At 36.4% G+C, this 23,176-nt stretch overlaps 1 pseudogene across 1 annotated transcript; it reads left to right on the top strand.

The window, feature by feature from the left end:
* The first annotated feature begins 41 nt into the window (after nucleotides 1-41).
* LOC309654674 (dnaJ homolog subfamily C member 7 pseudogene) lies at nucleotides 42-22,839 on the top strand (annotated as a pseudogene). The gene has a single exon. The product of its transcript is annotated as a dnaJ homolog subfamily C member 7 pseudogene (transcript).
* The last annotated feature ends 337 nt before the right edge of the window (nucleotides 22,840-23,176 follow it).

Raw genomic sequence — 23,176 nt, 5'->3', positions numbered from 1 at the left:
CACACACACATACACACACACTAAGTATATATACTAAATATACTTAGTGTGTGTATATATATATCACTAAATGCCTTTGCTGTACACCTGAAACTAACACAAATTGTAAATCAACTATACTTCAGTTTAAAATAAACAAAGGCAACTGGTCCAATTTCTTCCCATCCCCTTCTTGCCTTTCTTCCTCACTTAATTTGACTACAAAGTGGGTTTCTCCCTCTATGGATCTAGCCAGGGAGGATGCCTCAGGTTCTGCTCCTAGTGGTGAAATGTCACCACAGTAGGCTATTTGCAATGCAAATCTCCATACTTTGGCATCTGAGATTGATGTTCCCAGTGAGAACATACTTAGCTGCTGGGCTGGCTCTGAGTGTAAGTGATACAAGGTCTCTTCCAGCCTCGAGTGGTTGTCAGAGGTAACAAAGCAGGGCTGGGGAGAGATGAGCTGTGCGCCCTTCAGACACCAGCCATTAACAGCACGTGGTATTAATGCATCTAAATCTGGTTGGGGCCACCAAGTCTCGGAGGAGGGCAGATGGCATACCCAAGCCGGAGTAGAGGACAAGGGGACTTTCCACAGACTATTCTGGAGCCTAATGAGGAGGAGCAGAGCCCGTAGAGGCAGAGCACCTGTCTGGGTCAGACTCCCATTTACATTCCCAGCGTTTCTGGGCAGCTTAGGGTGGTGTCCTGTGGTCTTCAGGCAGGGATCAGAGATCCCACAGTTCCCTGGGAAGCCAGTCCTGACGGCTGAGATGAGCTGTGTGCCCCCTGGGTGGGGTGCACAGGATAGTGTTGGGGCACTTGAAATTGAGCTAGGCTCTTTTGGTGCAAGAAATTCACAAAAAAGTCTGGAAATGATCTGAAAAAAATTAAAAATCCATATGAAACCCATCTTTTCTTTTATGCTGTAGTTGTTGCAATTTAAAAAAGCAGCTTTTATTTAATACATTATCATCAGTGGAGAGTTTGATTTGCTGACAGCGATGTGGGAGGAGGCTCTTCTGTCAGTGCCTAGAAATTACAGTTATGCAACTATACCTTGGCTCATTTTCTAGATTTTTCCTTAGATTAATGTTTCTAAGAACCCCAGGAAAAAGAAAACATACACCAATGAGAAAAAAAGCATAACCATGAAACTCCTTTTGTAATTGTAGATTAGAGGATCAATATAGAAAACAGAAAATATTGGTAGAAAAATTAATTTCTTTTGGGAGTCACAAAATATCTAAATATCTAGAACTGATGACTGTGAACATTTTGTCTTTGGCTTTCTAGATGCACACACACACACACACAAACGCACACTCAGCTTATAAATTAGCATAATCACGTGACAATTGCAAGAGGCAGGAAATAGTAGGAAATAGCAATTTACTCTCATTTTATCAGCTGCTGAGTATTAGATTATACACATGCACCACCATCAGACTTACTAGTCCCCCAGAGCTGGGCACTTAAATTTGTTTTGCTATTTTAAAAAAATTACAATAAATGTTAACGTGATTTCATCTTTAAGCATTTGTCTGGTTAAATATTTTTATTTCTAAATACAAAATTGTGGAGATCATTTCTTACTCTGTTATTTTCTGTTGGTCTTTCTTATTTGCACTCATAACTTCCAGGCACCTTTTAAATAAAATGATTTGGAAGAAACTTTCTCTTTTGGTCAACATACACTTGGCAACATTTCTCTCAACTTTCAAATTTGGGCCACCTTGGGAATAGGCAGAAACAAAAGGATGATGTAAATAGTAAGATCCTGGCATTGTTTTTTCTCCTACCATTTTCAGGTTGAGCTTCTATATATATTACTGTAGATAATGTACAATATTCAAATGTGTTAGCCTAAAAATTCATTTATAAATTGGACACTTGGAACTGGGAAAATATTTTTCCATATAAATAATACAAAAAATATGTGTACGTCTCCCAAGAGAATAAAACAAAGCTTACAAAACCCTTGCAATAATAATACTTAACATTATGGAGCACCTTCTATATGCCAAGCAATTTATATAAATCATCTTTAATCCGTATGGACCCTAAATTATTTATATTTGTAATTTTTCATTGTAAACAGTATTATGAAGTTGCTTTTTCATTTTTAACATTATACATACATTTACTTTATCAATTCATGATGTATTAGAGAATATAAAAAATTTTTCATATTTGTTAAGTCATCATTCTCTATTTTGTTATACTCTTAAAGAACTTTTAAAAAAGCAGTGAAGTTACATAAGAAATAGCCTTTATTTACTTAGGCTTTATTTACCTTTATTTGCTTTATTTGTTTGAGGTAGGAGGTGATCCTGTGAAGATTCCGAAGAGGCCCTCTGATACACTTTCAAGGACTTTACTGAGTGTCAAGACCAGGGTGTCCCTGATCCTTTACCATGCCAAAATTTCTTTTGCAATTTATGAAATTTTTACCTTGATTGATACAATTAACATAAGTCTACTGCTTGTCATGGATGAGGTAGGCTTTCAGAAGCACATGAATTAAAGGTAAACCTTCTTTCACTCAAGAAAATAATTTCTTATATAACAGGAAATTATAAGGAGACAGCATATGGTAAACTCCCATTCAATGTTAGCTTCATAATTATTTATTTGTGAATTTATAAATACACATATGTATATTAAGAGTGTTTCCCCTCAGAAAATTCTGCTCTTGTTCTCTTGACTTCCTTTACTTTTTGTTTCTCCTAGTTTCTCCTGGTGTTTCACCCCATCTTCTTTGCCTCTGTTCTTTGGTTTTCTGTCTCTGAATTTCATGAACTGCAAAAGAAAGTTTCACATAGTAAAGGATCAGGGTCATCCTCGGTTTTGACGCTCAGTAAAGTCCTTGAAAGTATATCAGAGGGCCTCTTTGGAATCTTCACAGGTCACCTCTTACCTTGAACACTAAACAAATGTAAATAAAGGCTATTTTTCATGTAATTTTATTGCCTTTTATTTTTAGTTCTTTGTTTAGTTCTAACAAAATGGAGAATGATGACATAACAAATATTTTCTTTGGTTTATGTCTCTGAGCCGCATAGCTCTCTCCTCTGACATGGCCTTTTGGCTTAGTGGGGAAGACAGGGGAGATAGCACAGGAGGATTGATCCTGATGGGGGTCATACCCTAGAATGCCCCTCAAAGTTCTAAACTAGTTCTGAACTTTATACACGTCTTTTCTCTGACTACAGGGTTAGGACTTTTTAAAAGTTATTTAAAACAAATAATCCTAAAAATAAGTATGCACAATTAAAATACTTTACTTTATTTTAAATTATGGAAATTACCCAATTCATGAAGAACAGAAGCCACATCTATAATGTATCAGCAATGATCTTCAGTTCTTTAAAATGGTGTGTAGCAAGTGCAGTAACATGGCACTTGCTCAGCAAGTTAAGCGCACCGTCTTACATGGTTTTTGTTATTATTTCACATTAGTTTTATCACCCATACTTAATTCCCAACAAATATGTTTGATGATTGTTATGAACTGTGTGTTTGTAACCCTCTTAGATTCATATGTTGAAGCCCTACCTCCTAATATCATGGTATTAGAAGGTGGGGCCTTCGGGAGGTAATTAGGTTGAGGCACTCATGATGGGATTCGTGTCCTTATAAGAAGAGAAAAAGAATAGACCTCTCTTTTGTCATCATGTGAAGACCTTATAAGAAGGCAACCATCTGCAAATTAGGAAGAGGACTCTTACAAGAACCAAATTGTCCAGCACCTTGATCGTGGATTTCCCAGCCTCCAGAACTGTGAGGAATAAATGTTTGCTGTTTAAGCCACCCAGTCTGTGGGATTTTTGTCATAGTAGCCTGAAGACAATGACTAAGACAGTAATTTTCTTTTATCTTGTCTCTCCCAAACTATCAATTTAATTTTTATAGTAGCAACAACTCACGCTCATATTTCATCCATTTATATATTCATTAATTAAAGTATATAGTTGCAATAATGATAAACCTGACATAAAAAGATCTTGAACAAACACACCTGATTTTTGGTCAGCATAATATTAATTCTTTTTAGACTGTTTCAAATTTAGCTAAAAAGTCTAGGTGTGGCAGCCCACTGAGTAGTCTCCTTAGTACCAGAACATAGGTATACATGTGTGTATATATATATATATATATATATATATATATATATCTGTGCTGTAGTGAGGAGAAATAGAGAGTGTATGATATCCTGTACTGTAATTAATGATATGGAGGCTGGTTCAAATCTTCTATTCCACTTTTGACCTTGAAGGTATCAGAGAAGGGAAGACCCTATTCTCAAAGGGTGAGAGATCAAGAAAGGAAATTGACTAAATCCTCTGGTATGAGGTAGCAGACATTCTCCCCCTATTCTCAGTAGAATCTGATATGTATCCAGTGGGGGTGTTTAAAAAGCTCAGAGAGGATCTGTGAGACAGAGGCATTAAGAGACCAGAGGTAAACCTTTAAGAAAGGGAGACATGAGGAACCACTGATGGAAGGCAGTATTGACAAGTAGCACTCACAAGAGAAGGGTTGAACAGGCCAGTCCTTCCATGGTGGAAGTCAAAAAATTGCTATACTAAAGCTTTTATCACAAAGAGAGAGTTGAGCTCAAGTGAGCCTAGAAAATGCTCAATGACCACAGAGGAATCAGGGCAGCAAAGAAAACGACTAAAAAGCTGACATTAGAAGACCACACAATGAATAACCATGGTGAGTTACCTTGGATGTCCTGACTTTGGGACACACTCAGAACTTTATTTTTCTTTAATATTCAATAACAGTGTAATAAAAGCAAATGTGTACAAATTGCTTAGGACTCAGGATTCTTTAAACCCAGAGGCTATTTAATCATTCTAATAATTTTATGAAAGGGATGCGATTCTCATTCCCATTATTGACTGATGAATCTGAGGCTTAGAGGGTTTTAGTAACCCAACTCAAATAGCCTGAAATTCTCACCAAGGTCCCTGACTCCAGAGCACTTGCTAGGAACCACTACTATACTTGGTAATGCCCATATTCACATGTACCTTGAAGGTTCTGGCTTTTGTTTTTAATTCTTAATTGAGATAGTAGGAGTAAGAGAGGCATTTGGAGGACAGAAAAATTGAGAGAAGTTGCCCCGGTGTATACAACGGTATACAACCAAAGCCATTCCCCCTCCTGCCTGGTAGAGAGAGTGGATTCTAAATGTCCCTCTGCTCTCTCTGTGGTCTCCATTAGAGATTACGACAGTTACTAGATAAAGTTAAAGACTCATGTAGTGATCTTCACATTAATTGGACTGTAATGTATAGCCTCGGTCAAGCACATCTTTCCCAGCACTCCTCTCCACAGACGGCAATCAAGCCACTTACAGAAGATGCATTGGCTGCAGAGACCCCAGGGCAACCTTAAGTTGCACTGGCCTTTTAGCGGAAAACACAATTAATTTTGATACTGAAGGGCAATTAAGACTGGGGTTAAAATAAAAATCTTTTGGAACATAGAATGTCAAAGACTGGATAGGAAATGTTTTTCCCTCATATATTTTAGAAGCCCATGAGCATACCAACCTCTGGTAACTCCACTTCAAGTTGCCAAATTCCTGTTTCATTTCGGTAAATGTGAATTGTAGTGAATAGCTGTGTTAGCCCTGTTGCTATTCTGAAAGGAGATCGTTTCCATCAACTCTTTTGCAAGCAGTAGCTATGAAAAACACATGTGTGCCTGGACACCTGTTACATTCATACATTTGTAGAAACAACTACACAGATTTTTTAAAAGCATGCACACATCCGTAGATAACACACCATGTGTTACAAGTTTCTCTAGCTAATTTCGGCCTAGAGAAATCTTCCTAGAAAAAATGTTTTTGTTTAAATAAAAGGACACTCCAAAAGCAGGAGGAACACGCTGCTGTTACACATTGCTTAGAGGAGCAGAGATTCAGTAATTGGAGGATTAATTGGAAGAAAAGTGGAGTAGTGGAGAAAGTCTGAGTGTGAACTTGGGAAATGTGCATTAAAGCTACTTTGGATCACTTACTTACAAGGTTTCTAACTACCAGTTAGCCAATTAGCCTCTCTGACTCTATTGGTCATGGGAGTTTCTTTTTCAGTGAATTTTCTATTCACACTTATTTTCCCATTTTTTAATGGGAATATTTTTTCTTACAAACTTACAGAAGGTTTCAGTAAATGTGCCTTCTGGACACTGATTTTTTTGTTGAATATATGCATGTCAAATACCTTGACCCAGGCTGGTTGTCTGATTCCACCAATATATGATTAGAATGTGGGAAAAGCTAGTGGAAATGCACCTTGGTATCATTCTTTTGAGCTGGACATTGCATATTTTATTATCCAGAAATTTCATAAGATATGTATGAGGGTGTTTCCTGCAGCATTGTTTATAATAGGAACTAATTCTTGCCAAGGCCTTACTGTTTCCCAAGAACTCTTTTAAGATTTTCATTTGTACTATGTAATTTAATCCTAAAAATTATGTGGTAGGTACGATTGTTATACCCATATGAGTAAATCAAGTCACTGCAGTTAAATAATTTCCCCCAAATTACAAATAAAAGTAACCCAAAAGGGATTAGAGCCCAGGATTTCTGGCTTCAGAGCTCACACCACTCACAACAACTCTCCTGAACTGTCATCTCCTGAACTGAATAAATAGAGTATATTTGATAATTTAATGAAGTACTATTCTGTTAAACTATAGATTTATATGCATCAGCATGGATAAATGTCAAAATGATAAAGAAAAGCTAGTTTCAAAAAGAAATGTATAAAAGTAAGCTATCATTTAAAGAACACACAAAACAGTATACATATATAGATAAATACACATGTATTTTTATGCATTCATGTACAAAAGTTTGCAAATATGGTTAGCATTAACAAATGTGAACCTCAAAAGAGAAGTAACCTCTTTAGGGGGTAAGAAAGAAAAATAATCAACATATTTCTTTCTTTCAAAATAAAAAGAGAAAAAGGAAGCAAATATGGCAAAATATTTCATCTGTTAAATCTGGATAGTGAGTACAAGAATACTCTATAAATTGTTTTCCCTACTTTTTATGTTTAAAATATTTCACAAATCAAAATTTAAAAAGAAAAAGAGGTAATACGTGAGGGTCCTTTGTAAAAACTAGCATACTATACAAATGTGAACTATTTGTTTTGATCATCAAAAATGAAGCAGAGGGGCTTGATTTCCAAATGTCTGAGTAAAGACTTCTGAAAATCGTCTCCCCTATAAAAGCTATATAAACTCTGCAAATGAATTAAAGGCTTGCAAAATCCATGAAATGTTTATTCAAGAAAAAACAACTAAATTTTAGTAAAAACAGTGAGCCCTGCAGTCTTTTAGCTTGCCATAATCCGATCACTCTCTCCCCAGCTCCATGGGAGCTTTGAAAAGCAATAGTCTCACAACTATAGTAACTGTGAAATCAAGTAGTCTAGCAGCCACTGGAGGAGCCAGAATAGTTTGGAGCTTCCTAAAAAGCCCCAGAGAACTGTCACCCTTTGACTTGCTTGCAGCATGATGAAAAGTCCAGTTTCAGTGCTTGTTTTTACTTGACCCAACTCAGAACTCACTCTCTGTCAACAGCCCTAACCTGTATGGTATTTGCTGAAAAGAATCAGCAGCAATTGTTTAACATAACATTTGCCTGAGGTAGTGACACCAGTCAGAGGTAAAACTTAGGGCTTTGTCAGGCTCCGCACAATCAGGAAGTGAAGGCTAAGACAGAGAGGTAGACTGCTTGTCAAAACATTAAAGACATGCTAAACAGAGCCTCTCAGCAAAGGTTGGTAGACTCACTGGTTTGCGACATTTAAGAAAAATCTCTATTTGTTAGCTTACAACTAGGGTAACTGAGCACACATCAATTGCCACCCATAACAGATAATACACACTCTAAAGAAACAGTCAAAAAAATACTAAATAACAATAACAATAAAACAAATAACAGTGACAACAAACCCTAGTGGGAGAGAGAATTGGATTTCTAAAGGTGCCACAGCACATTATTCTAAATGTCTAGATAATCAATAAAAACTTACAAGATACCCAAAGAAACAGGAAAGTATAACCTATACACAGGCAATGGGAAAAACAAGCAGTCAATAGGAACTGACCCTGAGAATTCTAGTAACATGTTAAACTTACTGGAATTTAAGTCAGCTATCAGAAATACGTGCAAAGAACTAAAGGAAAACTTATATAAAAATGCGAAATATGTGTCACCAAATAAAGAATATCAGTAAAGAGACAGGAAGTTTAAAAAAGAACCAAGTAGAGGGTCCCAGAGGTAAGATGGCGGCTTCCCCAGAGTGCAATGTGGTAATGGCGGCGACCGAACCAGAGCTGCTAGACGAAGAGGAAGTGAAGAGATATGTGTCCTAAAAATGCTAGCTATTACGGGAATCGAGCAGCCACCTTGATGATGCTCGGAAAGTTCCGGGAAGCTCTTGGAGATGCACAGCAGTCAGTGAGGGACACCTACGAGAGGACAAATGCCACCTATCTCTAGGGAGTGCCATGGCGGCATGTTGTAGTTTCCAGAGAGCCCTAGAACTGGGTCACAAAAATGCTCAGGCACAACAGGAGTTCAAGAATGCCAATGCAGTCATAGAATATGAGAAAATAGCAGAAACGGATTTTGAGAAGCGGGATTTTTGGAAGGTTGTTTTTTGCATGGACTGTGCCCTAGAATACGCCCCTGCCTGCCATCGCTTCAAAATCCTCAAAGCAGAATGTTTAGCAATGCTGGGTCATTATCCAGAAGCACAGTGTGTGGCCAGTGACATTTTACGAATGGATTCCACCAATGCCCATGCTCTGTATGTACAAGGTCTTTGCCTTGATTATGAAGATTGTATTGAGAAGGTGGTTCAGTTTTTTGTCCAAGCTCTGAGGATGGCTCCTGACCATGAGAAGGCCTGCGTCACTTGCAGAAATGCCAAAGCACTTAAAGCAAAGAAAGAAGATGGGAATAAAGCATTTAAAGAAAGAAATTACAAGCTAGCATGTGAACTGTACACAGAAGACCTGGGGATAGACCCCGATAATACAAAAACAAATGCTAAACTCTACTGTCATCAGGGTATGGTTAATTCCAAGCTTAGGAAACTAGATGATGCAATAGAAGACTGCACAAATGCAGTGAAGCTTGATGACACTTACATAAAATCCTACTTGAGAAGAGGTCAGTGTTACATGGACACAGAACACTATGAAGAAGCAGTACGGGACTATGAAAAAGTATATCAGACGTAGAAAACAAAAGAACACAAACAGCTCCTAAAAAATGCACAGCTGGAACTGAAGAAGAGTAAGAGGAAAGATTACTACAAGATTCTTGGAGTAGACAAGAATGCCTCTGAGGACGAGATCAAGAAAGCTTATCGGAAATGGGCCTTGATGCACCACCCAGATCGGCACAGTGGAGCCATTGCTGAAGTTCAGAAGGAGGAGGAGAAAAAGTTCAAGGAAGTCAGAGAAGCTTTTACCATTCTCTCTGATCCCAAGAAAAATACTCGCTATGACAGTGAACAAGACCTGGATGAAGAGGGCATGAATATGGGTGATTTTGATGCAAACAATATTTTTAAGGCATTCTTTGGCGGTCCTGGGGGCTTTAGCTTTGAAGCATCTGGTCCAGGGAATTTCTTTTTTCAATTTGACTAATGAAAGGAAACCATCCAGAACGCAGAAAATGCAGACTTGCTCAGTTTAACCTCCAGTGTGGACACAGTTCACCTCCTCCCTTCATCATGATCCACGTACTTAGAGCAGTTTTGTTCTTTCAGTTGATACCCAGTGTCTGTGTGAGTGGGGTGAAGGAAAGGGAGCCAGCGCCGAAGACTGAGGGTAGGGGAGGGAGGTGGGGGGCGGACAGGGCAGCTTGTGAATTTTTGTTTTAGTGTTTAACTTTATTAAAACAAAACAAAACAAAACAAAAAACGAACCAAGTAGAAATTCTACAATTAGAAAGTAAAACGACTAATATAAAACATTCACTAGAGGGGCTCAACAAGGGATTACACTGACAGAAGGAAGAATCAGTTATCATGAATAAAGGTCAATTGAGATTATCCAGTCTGAGAAAGAAAATGAAAAAGGGATAAATAAAAACAACAGGGCATTTTGGTTCTTATGGGACACCATCAAGCATACCAACATATGGCTAATGTAGACCCCAGAAGGACTGGAGAGAGAGAAAGGTGTAGAAAGACTATCTGAAGATGGAATGGTCCCAAACTTCCCAAATTTGACCAAAAAGTATTATACTGTAATCTAAGTAGCTCAATAAATTCTATGTAGAATCAACACAAGGAGATCCATGTTTAGAGACATCTTACTCAAATTGCTGAAAACCAAGATAATGAAAGAAGGCGGAAGTAACAAGAGAAACGCAACTTATCATCTGCAAGCTATCTTTAGTAAGATAACATCTGACTTTTCATTAGGGATCAGGAAGGTCAGAAGGCAGTGGGATGACATGTTTAAAGTGCTGAAATAGAAGATTGTCAACTAAGAATTCTACATCTGGCAAAATTAACCTTGAAAAATGAGGGAGAAATTAAGACATTCTCAAGTAAATAAAATCAGAGAATTCATGGATAGCATGTCTGCTCCACAAGAAATAATAAAACGTTTAACTTCAAGCCGAAATAAAAGGATATTAAACAGTAACTTAAATCCACATGAAGAAATAAAGAACACTGGTTGAGGTAAATACATAGGTAAATATAAAAGACAGTATCAGTGTATTTTCATTTGTAACACTTTTCTAATCCTCTCTGATTTTTAAAAACTGCATAAAGCAATCCTTATAAAACTGTGTTGATATGTTTATAGTGTATACATTTGTAATTTGTATGTCCACACAGTGGAGATGAGGGGAGTAGGAATGGAGCTCATTGGAGCAATCTCTTTGTAATTTAGAAATATGTGGAAATTAAACATGCTCCTAAGTAACGAATGGGCAAAGAAGAATCAGTGGGATTCTTCTTTATAATTTCCCCTATAATTCAAGGGGAAATTACAAAATACTTTAAACTGAATTAAAATGGTAACACAAAACTTATGAGACATTGCTAAAGCAGTCATTAGAAGAAAATGTACAGCTGTAAACACTTATATTAAAAAAGAACTTAGATTAATAACTTAACCTTCCACTAGGGAAAAAAATAGTAAAAGGAAAGAATATTAAACCTAAAGCAAGCAGAAGGAAGGAAATAATACAGATTAGTGCAGAAATTAATGAAAAGTAAAGAAGAAAAACAATAAGGAAAATCCACAAATAAAAAGTTGGTTCTTGAAAAGATCAACAGAATTGACAAACCATTACCTAGCCTAACTAAGAAAGAAAGAAAATTCCAATTAGGAATAAAAGGACATCACCTAAGACATATATAGAAAGTAAAACATAAGGGAATATTATGAACTACTATATGCCATCAAACTCAAAATCTAGAAGAAATGAACAAATTCCTAGAAAGATACAAACTACTAAAGCTGCTTTAAGAAGAAATAGAAGATATAAATAAACCTATAACAAGTAAAGACAGTGAATTAGTAACAAAAATTATTTCCACTAGAAAAGCCCACCCACATAGATTCTACCAAATAGTGAATTCTACCAAATATTTTAAAAAAGAATTAACAACAATCATTCACAAACCTTTCCAAAAAAAATACAGATGAGGAAACAATTCCCAACTCATTCTATAAGGCCACTGTTACCCACAGCATATATAAAGATTTAAACACCATAACAAAATGGAATATGCTACAGAAATTCAAGGCTGGTTCAACATACTAAAGTCAATTAATACATTCCATATTATAGAATAAAGGACAAAATTCACATAATTAGCTCAAAAGATGCAGAAAAAATTTTATAATATTTAACACATTTTCATGATAAAACACATAACAAACCTAGGAGTAGAATGGAACTTGCTTAACCTTATAAAGAGTAGCAATGGAAAATCCACAATTAACTTCACATTTAATGGTAAAAGACTGCATGCATTCCCTTAAGATCAGAACAAGATACGAATTTCACTCTCATATCTTCTATTCAACACTGCACTGGAGATTCTAGATAGGAAAAGTAGACAAGAAAGTGAAATAGAACATCCAGATTGGAAAGGAAGATATAAAACCACCACTATTTGCAGATGATATGATCTTGTATATAAAATCCTACCAAACTCACCACAAAACTATTGCAGTTGATAAATGAGTTAAACACAATTGCAGGATATGAACAATATAAAAAATTCAATTTCAAAGATAAATTTAAGAAATAATTCCATCCACAAGACCATAAAATACATAGAAATAAGTTTTAAAAAAGAAGTGCATCACTAATACACTGAAAACTGAAAAATATCATTGAAATAAATTGAAGATGATCTAAATAAATGGAAAGACATCCCATGTTCACTTAATAGTGTTAAAATGTCATTACTCTTCAAATTGTTCTGAAAAATCATGCGTTCCCTATCAGCATACTCTTTGACCTCTTTGCAGAAACTGAAAAATTCCAAAATTCACTTGGAAACTCAAGAGACTGAGAATAACCAAAACCATCTTGAAAAATAACAAAGTTGGAGGGTTCACACTTCCTGATTTCAAAACTTGCTACAAAACTACAGTTATTCAAATAATGTGGTGCAGGCATAGAATAGACATGTAGATGAATGAAATAGAATTGAGTCCAGAAATAAGTCTTTACACTTATGGGGGATTGATTTCTTGACAAGTTTTCCAAGAAAACTGAATGGGGAAAAGACAATCTTCTCAACAAATGATGCTGTGACAAGTGGATATCTCCATGCAAAAGAATGAAGTTGGACCCTTACCACCTACCATATACAAAAGTGTACTCTAAATGAAAGAGAAGCCTAAATGTAGATGATAAAACTATAAAACTCTGAGAAGAAAACATAGGCAGAGGTCTTCACGACATTGAATTAGACAACAGTTTCTTAGATATGACAGTAAAATTACAAGAAAAAATAGATAAATTGAACTTTATCAAAATTAAAAATGTGCTTCAAAGAGCACCATCAAATAAGTGAAAAGAGAATTCATTGATGTTAGAAAATCATGGTGTTAGCAAACCATGTATCTGATAAAGAACTATTTGCTGAATATTTAAAAACAGTATTACAACTCAACAATGAAAAGGTTTTTTAAAAACCCAGTGAAAACATGTGCAAAGGTTCTAAAATGACATTTCCCAAAAGAAGATATAAAAATGGCTAGTAAGTAATGAAAATGCTCAATGTCATTAGTCATTAAGGAAATGTAAATCAAAACCACAATAAAATACCATTTCACACACACTATTATGACCATAATAGAAACGATGGGCAATAACAAGTTTTGGCAAGGATATGAAGAAACTGAAATATCATCCATTGTTGGTGGGAAGGCAAAATTATGAAACTATGTTGGAAATAAGTTTGCCAGTTCCTCAAAATATTAAACTTAGTTACCATATAACCCAGAAATTCCACACCTAGGTGTACTCCCAAGAGATATGAAAACATATGTTCACATAACAAATTATACAAAAGCATATTAATAATAAATAATAATTGCTATTAATAATAATGATAAAATTTAAAACATTATTAATAATAGCCCCAAAGTGGAAATAACCCCAATGTGTATCAACTGATGAAAGGATAAACAAAATGCAGTACATACAGATGATGGAATGTTAGTCATAAAAAGGAATGAAGCTCTGTTTATGTGCTACAACATAGATGAACCTTGAAAATATCATGTTATGTGAAAGAAGCCAGACACAAAAGATCACATATTATGTGATTCCACATACATTCAATGCGGCAAATCCATAGGGAGAGAAATTATTATATCAGTGGTTGCCAGAGGCTGGGGACGGGGGTGGGGGGGAATGAGGAATGATTGTTAATGTTTACGGAGTTTCTTTTTGGAGTGATGAAAATGTTCTGAAGTTAGATAGGGCTGATCTATATGCAACTTTTTGAATATTCTGAAAAACACTGGAGAGGGACTTCCCTGGATAAGAATCCGCCTTCCAAAGAAAGGAGTGCAGGTTCGATCCCGGGTTGGGGAGCTAAGATCCCGCATGCCTCACGGCCAAAATACCAAAACATAAAACAGAAGCAATATTGTAACAAATTCAATAAAGACTTTAAAAATGGTCCACATCAAAAAAAAATCTTTAAAAAATGCTGGAGAGTATATATTAAATTAGTAAACTGTACGGTATGGAAGTATATCTTAATAACATGTTATTAAAAAATGTGAAGTGAAGCAGACACGTTTTGCATTGGAGTGGGATGACGATGCTGTCAGCATTGATCAAATTAACTGGACAATCACCAAATCTTTCAGCAACTTCAGGCCATGAAGTCACAACTGCGATCAGACACCTCATTTTTAACCATAGACCCATGTTACCTTGCATGCTTTCAAATGCATATTTATGAGAGAGATGTCATAAAGAGCCATACTGTTCTTATCGCCTCAGTATGGAAAACTTCCACACCAGAGTTGAAGGTAAAGTATCCAACATTCTGGGGAAATTGCATAACCATTATGAGCTCAGGGATAGAAGATTATAGTAACTGTTCAGATGGAATGGATATGATACATGTCCAAAGTCCCAGGCTTACACAGACCTCTGATAAAATCCCTGTTGTCAGAGTAAGGAGACAGTCAGAGATTCAAGGTCTCTGCTCTCACACGCTATGAGGCCTGAATCATGGGCTGTGCATCAACAGAAAGCTGCTGAGATTACTCACTAAAGCGGTCCCGACCAAACTTTTATTCTCACCAGCCTGATTACCAGCTCAGTCCATTGCTTTTGATCTTAGAATTGCTGTCTCCATAGCCAGTAGAACAGACAGATATATAGACTCCTGTCTCCAAAGTTTGTCTTTTTCATGTTCAAACTAGATCCCGGTATTAATTCTCTATCCTGAATGGCTTACAAGATAAAATAAATGTATCTTTATCAAAGTAATTGGCAGTCAGGCTAACTAAAAAATGTCCTTGCAGTAGAAGTCTTCAATCTTTAGGGTATGGGTATATTGGTATCTTCAGTTACTGAAATTACAAGGTGCAGGTGGTGAAAGTGCATCACTGATTCAGATAGCTCATGAAACTCTGCTTTAATATGATGTACAAGTAAGGAATAAACATTGTAGTAATCATTATGACCTCTCCTTCACTTTTCATTCCCAACACACAGTAGTTTTTGCTAAAGCACATAACAGAGTACATGTAAGCAGAGTATCTTGAACAACTCTGACCAGACTTTTCTGTTTGTTTTTTCTAACTTTAAAAAAATTGATATATAGTTGATGTACAATATTACATAAGTTACAGGTGTACAACAGAGTGATTCACAATTTTTAAAGGTTATACTTCATCTATAGTTATTATAAAATATTAGCTATATCCCCTGTGGTATACAATATATTCTTGCAGCTTATTTATTTATACATAGTACTTTGTACCTCTTAAACCCCTACTTCTGTCTTGCCCCTCCCCACTCCCCTCTCCCCACTAGTAACGACTAGTTTATTCTCTATGTCTGTGAGAATGCTTCCTTTTTGTTATATTCACTAGTTTGTTGTATTTTTTAGATTATACATGTTAGTGATAATATACAGCATTTTTCTTTCTTTATCTGACTTATTTCACTTAGCGTAATACCCTTCAAGTCCATCCATGTTGCTGCAAATGGCAAAATTTCATTCTTTTTTATGGCTGAGTAGTATTCCATTGTATAGATATATACTGCATCTTCTCTAGCCATTCATCTGTTGATGAACACTTAGGTTGCTTCCATAACTTGGCAATTGTAAATAATGCTGCTGTGAACATTGGGGTGCATGTATCTTTCCAAATTAGTGTTTTCTTTTTTTTTTTTTTCAGATATATACCCTGGAGTGGAATTCCTGGGTCATACAATAGTTATATTTTAGTTTTTTTGAGAAACCGCCATACTGTTTTCCATAGTGGCTGCAAGACTTTTCTGTTTTTGAAATGAACAAAGACAACATCTATATGACTGCTAGTCATCACTTAAAGTCCTAGGGGGTCAGTCAGTGTTACTACATTGAGTTCATTCTATTCCAGTCCAAAACAGAAAAGATTGACATTTTGGTTATCCTGCACATCTTGCCTATAAGCAAATGAACAATTTCAATTAGGCTCTTCAAAATACAGGAAATAGCCCATGGTCTCTTATTGCTGCTTTCCCAGACCTCTAGGGATCTGAACATTTCAGGTCAGAATTACTGGTGAGGTGGAAAAACTCAAAAGCCCTGCATTTTGATTCCAATCAATAGCTTACTTTCTAGCCTTATAATAGCATAAAGCATGGGAAAGTCATCCTAAAGTTGTGACCAATATCCTTGTGCACAATGCAATCATGAGTCAAGCAGTGACTACAGCATGAATGGTGGTGTCTATTGCCACATGGTGTAAAGAGGGTAGATGTTTACCCCACCAATTGTTTTTTTAAAAATGAAATTCATAGAATCATAGAATCTTGGACAATTTCTTTTAGATGAATTAGTTTAAATAATGGTCCCAGAGAGGTACATTTCAATTCCTGGAACCTGTGAATGTGACCCTTTATGGAAAAATAATCTCTGTAGATGTAATTAAGTTAAAGATCCTAGAGATGAGCTCATCCTGGATTATATGGATGATACCTACATCCAATGACAAGATTCCTTAAAAGAGACACACCAGAAACAGATACAGAGAGAAAAGGACCATATGAAGATGGAAGCAAAGATTAGATCTTTGCAGCCCCAAGCCAAGGAATATCTGGTACCATCTGAAGTTAGAAGAGACAAGGAAGGAATCTCTTCTAGAACTTTCAGTAGAGATGTGGTCCAGCCAATGCCTTGATTTTAGACTTCTGGCCTCCAAAATTTTGAGAGATAAATTTCTGTTGTTTTTAAGCCAACATTTTTTTGTGTGTGTGGTAATTTGTTACAAAAGCCACAGGATACTAATACACTTGCTTCGACACCTAATAAATAGCTTTTTACACATAGATTTTTTTCCAATTGTGTAGTAGTGTCATCAATACTGAGATGAACATTGCACCATCTGGTGACCTAGGGTGACATATTTTCAAAATCTTCTGCTAGGGTATCAGGTCTGTATCCTGGTTTAGACATGTTTCCTTTTCACAAGTCTATGTGGGTTCACTTATCCAGTAATGAGAATCTTTAAAGCAAAAGTAATAACTGTAATCATCTCTCACTTAAACAAAAGAGTATCGCCTTTAATCACAATAATACTTGTTAGGGCAACAATCGTACCATGTTGTGTAAAGATTTGGATTCTTCCTGTTAGGCCTAGGACTAGTAACTCAATCTCTCTTGTGCCTCTATTTACTCATCTATACAATGGGGGTATTAACAGAGAATATTAGAGTTTACTGTGTAAACTTCATACCGAGTTCCTTAGCGTAGTTCTAGACACTCAAAGCCTTCACTCCTCAATACCATTATCACAACAGGAATTGAATAACAGAAGAAAAGAAAAAAAAATTAGAATGAATCGATCTTAGTTCTCCTGGGACTCTCACTGCTGGTAGAAAATGACTCAGCCTAGAAGGTAGTTTTAAATAGTGAAAAGAAAGAGATAAATTCCTGTTGTTTATAAGCCAACATTTTTTTGTGGTAATTTGTTACAAAAGCCACAGGATACTAATACACTTGTTTCAATACCTAATAAATAGCTTTTATTAGTTTTAAATAGTGAAAAAGAGATTAATGCTACAAATGTTACCTTATTGCAAAAAGAAATATACTCAACCCCTACTACCATTTCACTGTCCCCTGAAAATTACCTCTGGTCCTAATCTGACCACTACCCTTCAGTTTTAAAGAATAAATTTGGTCATGTTTACCCCATTCCACCCTAACACCTCCCATGCCTCTCCCTGGCTGTTACAAGAAGTGCAAGGCACAGAATACACCAAGTCACCATGTCTCTGTACATGGTGCTCATGCTACCTGCAATGATGTGCCCTTTTCTTCTTTCTGGTGAACCCTATTTTTTTTTTTTTTTTTTTTTTGTGGCATTTTGCAGTTAGTACTCCAGTCCTGCTAGCTGGGAGGCTGTATCTGCTCTTTATTTATTTATTTTTAAATAGACTATATTTTCAGAACACTTTTATACTTACAGAAAAATTAAGCAGACAGTACAGACTGTTTCCATATATCCCACACCCAAATTCCCTTATTATTAACATCTTACATTAATTAGTATGGTACATTCGTCACAATTAATGAAACAATATTGGTGTGTTCTTACTAACTAAAATTCATACTTCATTCCTATTTCCTTAGTTTTTGCATAATGTTCCTTTTCTGTCCCAGGATCCCACCCATGACACCACATTACATTAGGTTGTCATGTCTCCTTAGGCGAATCTTAAGGGTGACAGCCTTTCCGACTTTTCTCACTTTTGATGACCTTGACATTTTGAGGAGTACTGGTCAGATATTTTCTAGGATGCCCCTATATTGAAAGTTATCTGATGTTCTTCACATGATAAAAAAACAGTTATGAGTTATTGAAAGGAAAAACACAGAAGAAAAGCACTACATTCATCACGAGTACATACTATTGACATGATACATGATTTATCGACATGATTTATGATTTATGTTGACCTTGATCACCTGACTGAGGAGTGCGTGTCAGTTTTCTTCACTACACTTCTACTCACTTTTAATACTCAGTATAAATATCACCACCTCTTTGAAGTTTTCCTGGCTTCTTTCAGCCCTTAGCAGACCATTTAATCTATTTTTTAGTTATTAAACATTTGTTAATCACTCACTACATGTCTAGCATGTTGCAAAAGTGAGGACGCAGCAATTTAAATAGGCAATACACGTTTCGTGAATGAATAAATTACTATATGAGTTAATGCTTTTATGCATAAGCAGAGTATTTTCTTCTCATATTTACTAAACATTTATATATTAAGGGCCTCTAGTTTATGTAGTACTATAGGAGAAGTGTGAGGTACAAAATAAATTTAAAATACAGACCTTACTCTGAAGCAGAGATTGGCAAAATACAGCCCTCAGAGCCAAATCCTGACCACTACTTGATTTTGTAAATAAAGTTTTATAGGAACCCAGCCACACTCATTCATTTACATATCATTTATAGCTTCATTTACCTTAGAGCAGCAGAGGTGAGTGGTTGCCCACAGTGCCTGTATGGCTTACAAAATTTTAAATCTTTACTATTTTGCCCTTTACAGTAAAAGTTTGCTGATCCCTGATCTAAAACATTACACTTGATCATACACATGGAAACTCATAGCTCTTATTAGGTAGTTGTAAAAATAAACATTTAACTCTAAATAGGAGAGCTAGTAGAAGAGCTTAATATATTATTGCAAGCATTCTTTGGTTTACCTGTAAATCCAGAGTGAGAATTGATCACTGTGGATGCGAGTCAGTAAACACATATTTATTAAAGACGTTATGGGCCAGCATGGTGTTGTGAGCAAGGGGTTTATTGATGAAAAAGGCACACTTCTGCCACTAAAAAGTATACATTTTAATGGGATAGGGCTGTTGTATCCAATATAGTAACCACCAGCCACATGTGGCTGGTGAACACTTGAAATCTGTCTAGTTTGAATTGAGATATACAGAGAGTGTAAAATATATAAAGATATTTCCATACATTCAACATGATGAAAAAACAATGTTAAATACTTCATCATCAAAAGTTTAATGTCAAGTACTTGTTTATTTTATTTTACAAGATTACATGGTGATATAAGAACAAAATATATTGTTAAAATAACTTTCACCTGAATCTTTTTTTTAACTTTTTAATGTGGCTAGTAGAAAATTTAAAAGTACATATGTGACTTATATTACATTTCTGTTGGACATTGCTCATCTAGACTTCAGAAATGTGTTGTGAATACAGAAGCTGCCAGCTACATGTTGCCATTTACATTTCAATGAATTAAAATTAAATATGCAGTAATTAAAAATTCAATTTCTCAGTCCCACTAGCCACACCTCAAGTACTCAATGTGGCTCAATCCCCAAGACATATGTGGCTGTTGGCTACCCTACTGGTCAGTCCAGATATAAAGGATTTCCATCACTGCAGAAAGTTCTGTCGTATGGGGCTCTTCTAGAGAAATATGGGAAGGCTTCGTAATTTTATTTTTACTTATGATGATAAACATTCTGTTAGGAAGGTAAAGGACTACAGACCAAACTGGAGACTGATATCAGTCAAGGGCATCTATGTTTTGGGACGTGAATTATTTCATATGCAGGTCTTTGCATGGCCACATTTGTGTGCTTGCAGGAAAGGGACCAGCAGAGCCAGTACATCAATACTTAGGAAGAAAGAGAAATAACCTCAGGACACACACACAAAAAAAGAACAGACAAAATACTGCTGCACATTTAGCTCTAAAGTCCTGTAAGGGAAAGTATGATATCTTAACTATTTTTAAAATATATACATGTTGGAGTATTTTGACTGGAAGACCTATATAACTGCATTGTGTATTAAATGAATGAAATATTTTCCCTGGATATGAAGGAAAATCATTCTAATGGCAAGAAACTGAATTTTCTTTATGACCACTGTTAGTTTCAGTGGCAGATATAATATCTGCCCATGGCCTTAAAAGCTAGAATCAGAGCATCCACAGGTGTGGAAAGACGGGGAAGATGTACTCCAAAGGCATGAAACAGGCAGCACAGAGGAGAACAAGATCTAAATACCAGAGCTTGCTCTTTGGGTGACACAATTATGAGTTTTGGAGCTTCAGAGATTTGCATTTGAATTTTTCACAACCACTTACTAGCACCGGAAAAAAGATACCAGCACCTACGGAGCTCTAACTATATTCCAGGCACCTTAGGTGTATTATCTCATTTAATCCTCCCAAGAACCCTATGAGACAGGTTCTATCACTATCCTTATTTTACAGAAGAAGAAAATGAGGCCTTGTAAGATTAATGGTTACATTCTAATGAGTGACATAGGCAGGCTTTGTCAAGAGACTCAAGATTCCACTCCTCACCAAGACATTTTATTGTCTTCTGTGCAACCTTGGTCAAGTTGGTTAACTGCTCTTTAGACTCATTTTCTTTATCTGTAAAATAAGAATAATCACATCCACCTTGCAGAATTGTTATAAGAAGTTTTCAGTCAAATCAGTGAAGCATCTAATTGGTATAAGTATACAATATAAATGTTAGCTCACTCCTACATTCATCAGGAAATGGTAAAGTGGTTATGATTTTTCACAAAATATAGTATCTAGTGATATATTTCTCTTCTTCATGACAGACCTAGGTGAGCGTTTCAACTGGTAGGCGTTCTGCTCCACGTGGTCATCTGGGGACCTCCCTAATATCTGCATAGTTCTACCCTGTCTGGGTTCCAGCAGGTGAAGATGGAGAAGAAAATGGGGAGAAGCCACACCCTCAGTCATACGGCTTACATCTGAAGACACACACACACATCACCTGTGCTCACATTCCACTGGTGAGAACTTAGATTTTGACTTTCTCTAGCTGAGAAGGTAGCTGGGAATGTAGTTTTGCTATGTGCCTAGCTCCAACTCAATTACAGTGGAAGGAAGAATAGATTGTGGTGACTAAGGGGACACGTTAGAGGCTGCATGTTCGTGCTTCCTCAAAATTCATATGTTGAAATCAGAGCCCTACTGCGATGATATTGGGATGTGGAGCATCTAGGAGGAAATTAGGTCAAGAGGGTGGAGTGTCAATGGGATTAGGGTCCTTATAAGAAGAGGAAGAGAGCTAGCCCTCTCTCTTGCTCTTCACCATCTGAAGATAGAGCAAGAAGATGGCCATCTGCAAACGAATAACTGGGTTCTCAACAGATAATGTATTTGCCAGCACATTGATCTCAGACTTCCGGCCTCCGGAACTATGAGAAATAAATGCTTCATTCCACCCAATCTATGATAATTTGCTATAGCAGCCCAAACTGATTAGAAACACTCACCTGCCCTCAATTTTATTGCTATGGGAAATTATGGTACTAAACAACCCTACACTCTGAAGTCCCTTCGTTTAACTCCTGCATTGCATTCTTACACTTAATACTGGATTCCTCCATCAGATTGCAAACTCCTTAAGACATGTTGCAAATTTTACACTTTTCATAGACTTGCCTAACCTCTTGGGGAATGAAAAACATATTTTTGTTTGTTTGTTTTTTCTTGAACCCTTGAAAAATAAGATTCCTTGGATACTTAGAATCTTGACACATGGTCTGACTTTTTTCAAGTAGAGCAAGAAGGCAAAGGAAGAATCAGAAGCCCAGTACCTTTGTATACAACAGACTTGGGTTTTCCTCCTGAATACTCAGACCCCTATTTCCCTCAGGAGGTCTCTTTGTGGGATCGTCACTGCTTTCTCTTCACAGAATTGTGCAATGCTCCTACGAGTTGTATGGAAACCACTAACTGATGTCAGATTTGCACAGTGGGTAGTTTTTATAAATGTTTCTCTTATAAAGCAACATCCTGGGGAAATCCCCTTGAGGCACGTATAGCACAAGGCTTACTAGCAGAATGTGCTGGATGTTTCCAGCGTTGAATCCTTGCTCCCAGGAACTGATTCTATTTATGTTCTGTCAGCCAGCTTAACTGCAGGCTGTGGTGTGCTCCATGATTTCACACACAAAAGGAATATGTAAAACTGAAGGCAGGATCTCAGAGAAAATGTGAGCCAGCACACCACCATACAAATGCTACACATTGCTTGACCTCCAAATGGGCTAAAATTTGCATTGTTAAAGTGGAAATATTATTGGTCCCAAATATTTAGAATGTTGAAGCAAAATTGAGGCAATTTGCTTTTGCCTAACAAATAGAAAATTATTGATTTGTCTCAGTTCCCACATCATTTCCATTTTTCATGTAGACCAAATGTTGGTTGGGGTTTGGGATTGGTGATATAATGGAGAAACCCCCTGGGCTGGAACTTGCTTGGAACATGAGGTCACTGAGATTATTGCTATTAACCACTTTAAAAACTAAGATATTGCACCAGGCAGTCTCTGATTCTTGCTTAGATTTCAAAATCTGTCATTCTTTTAGGGAGAT

The sequence above is a fragment of the Balaenoptera physalus genome (assembly GCF_965194825.1).
Source record: "Balaenoptera physalus genome assembly, chromosome: 2".
In the NCBI taxonomy this organism is placed as follows: domain Eukaryota; kingdom Metazoa; phylum Chordata; class Mammalia; order Artiodactyla; family Balaenopteridae; genus Balaenoptera; species Balaenoptera physalus.
The sequence above is the reverse complement of the archived record's forward strand: the minus strand, read 5'-3'. Positions and strand labels throughout refer to the sequence as shown.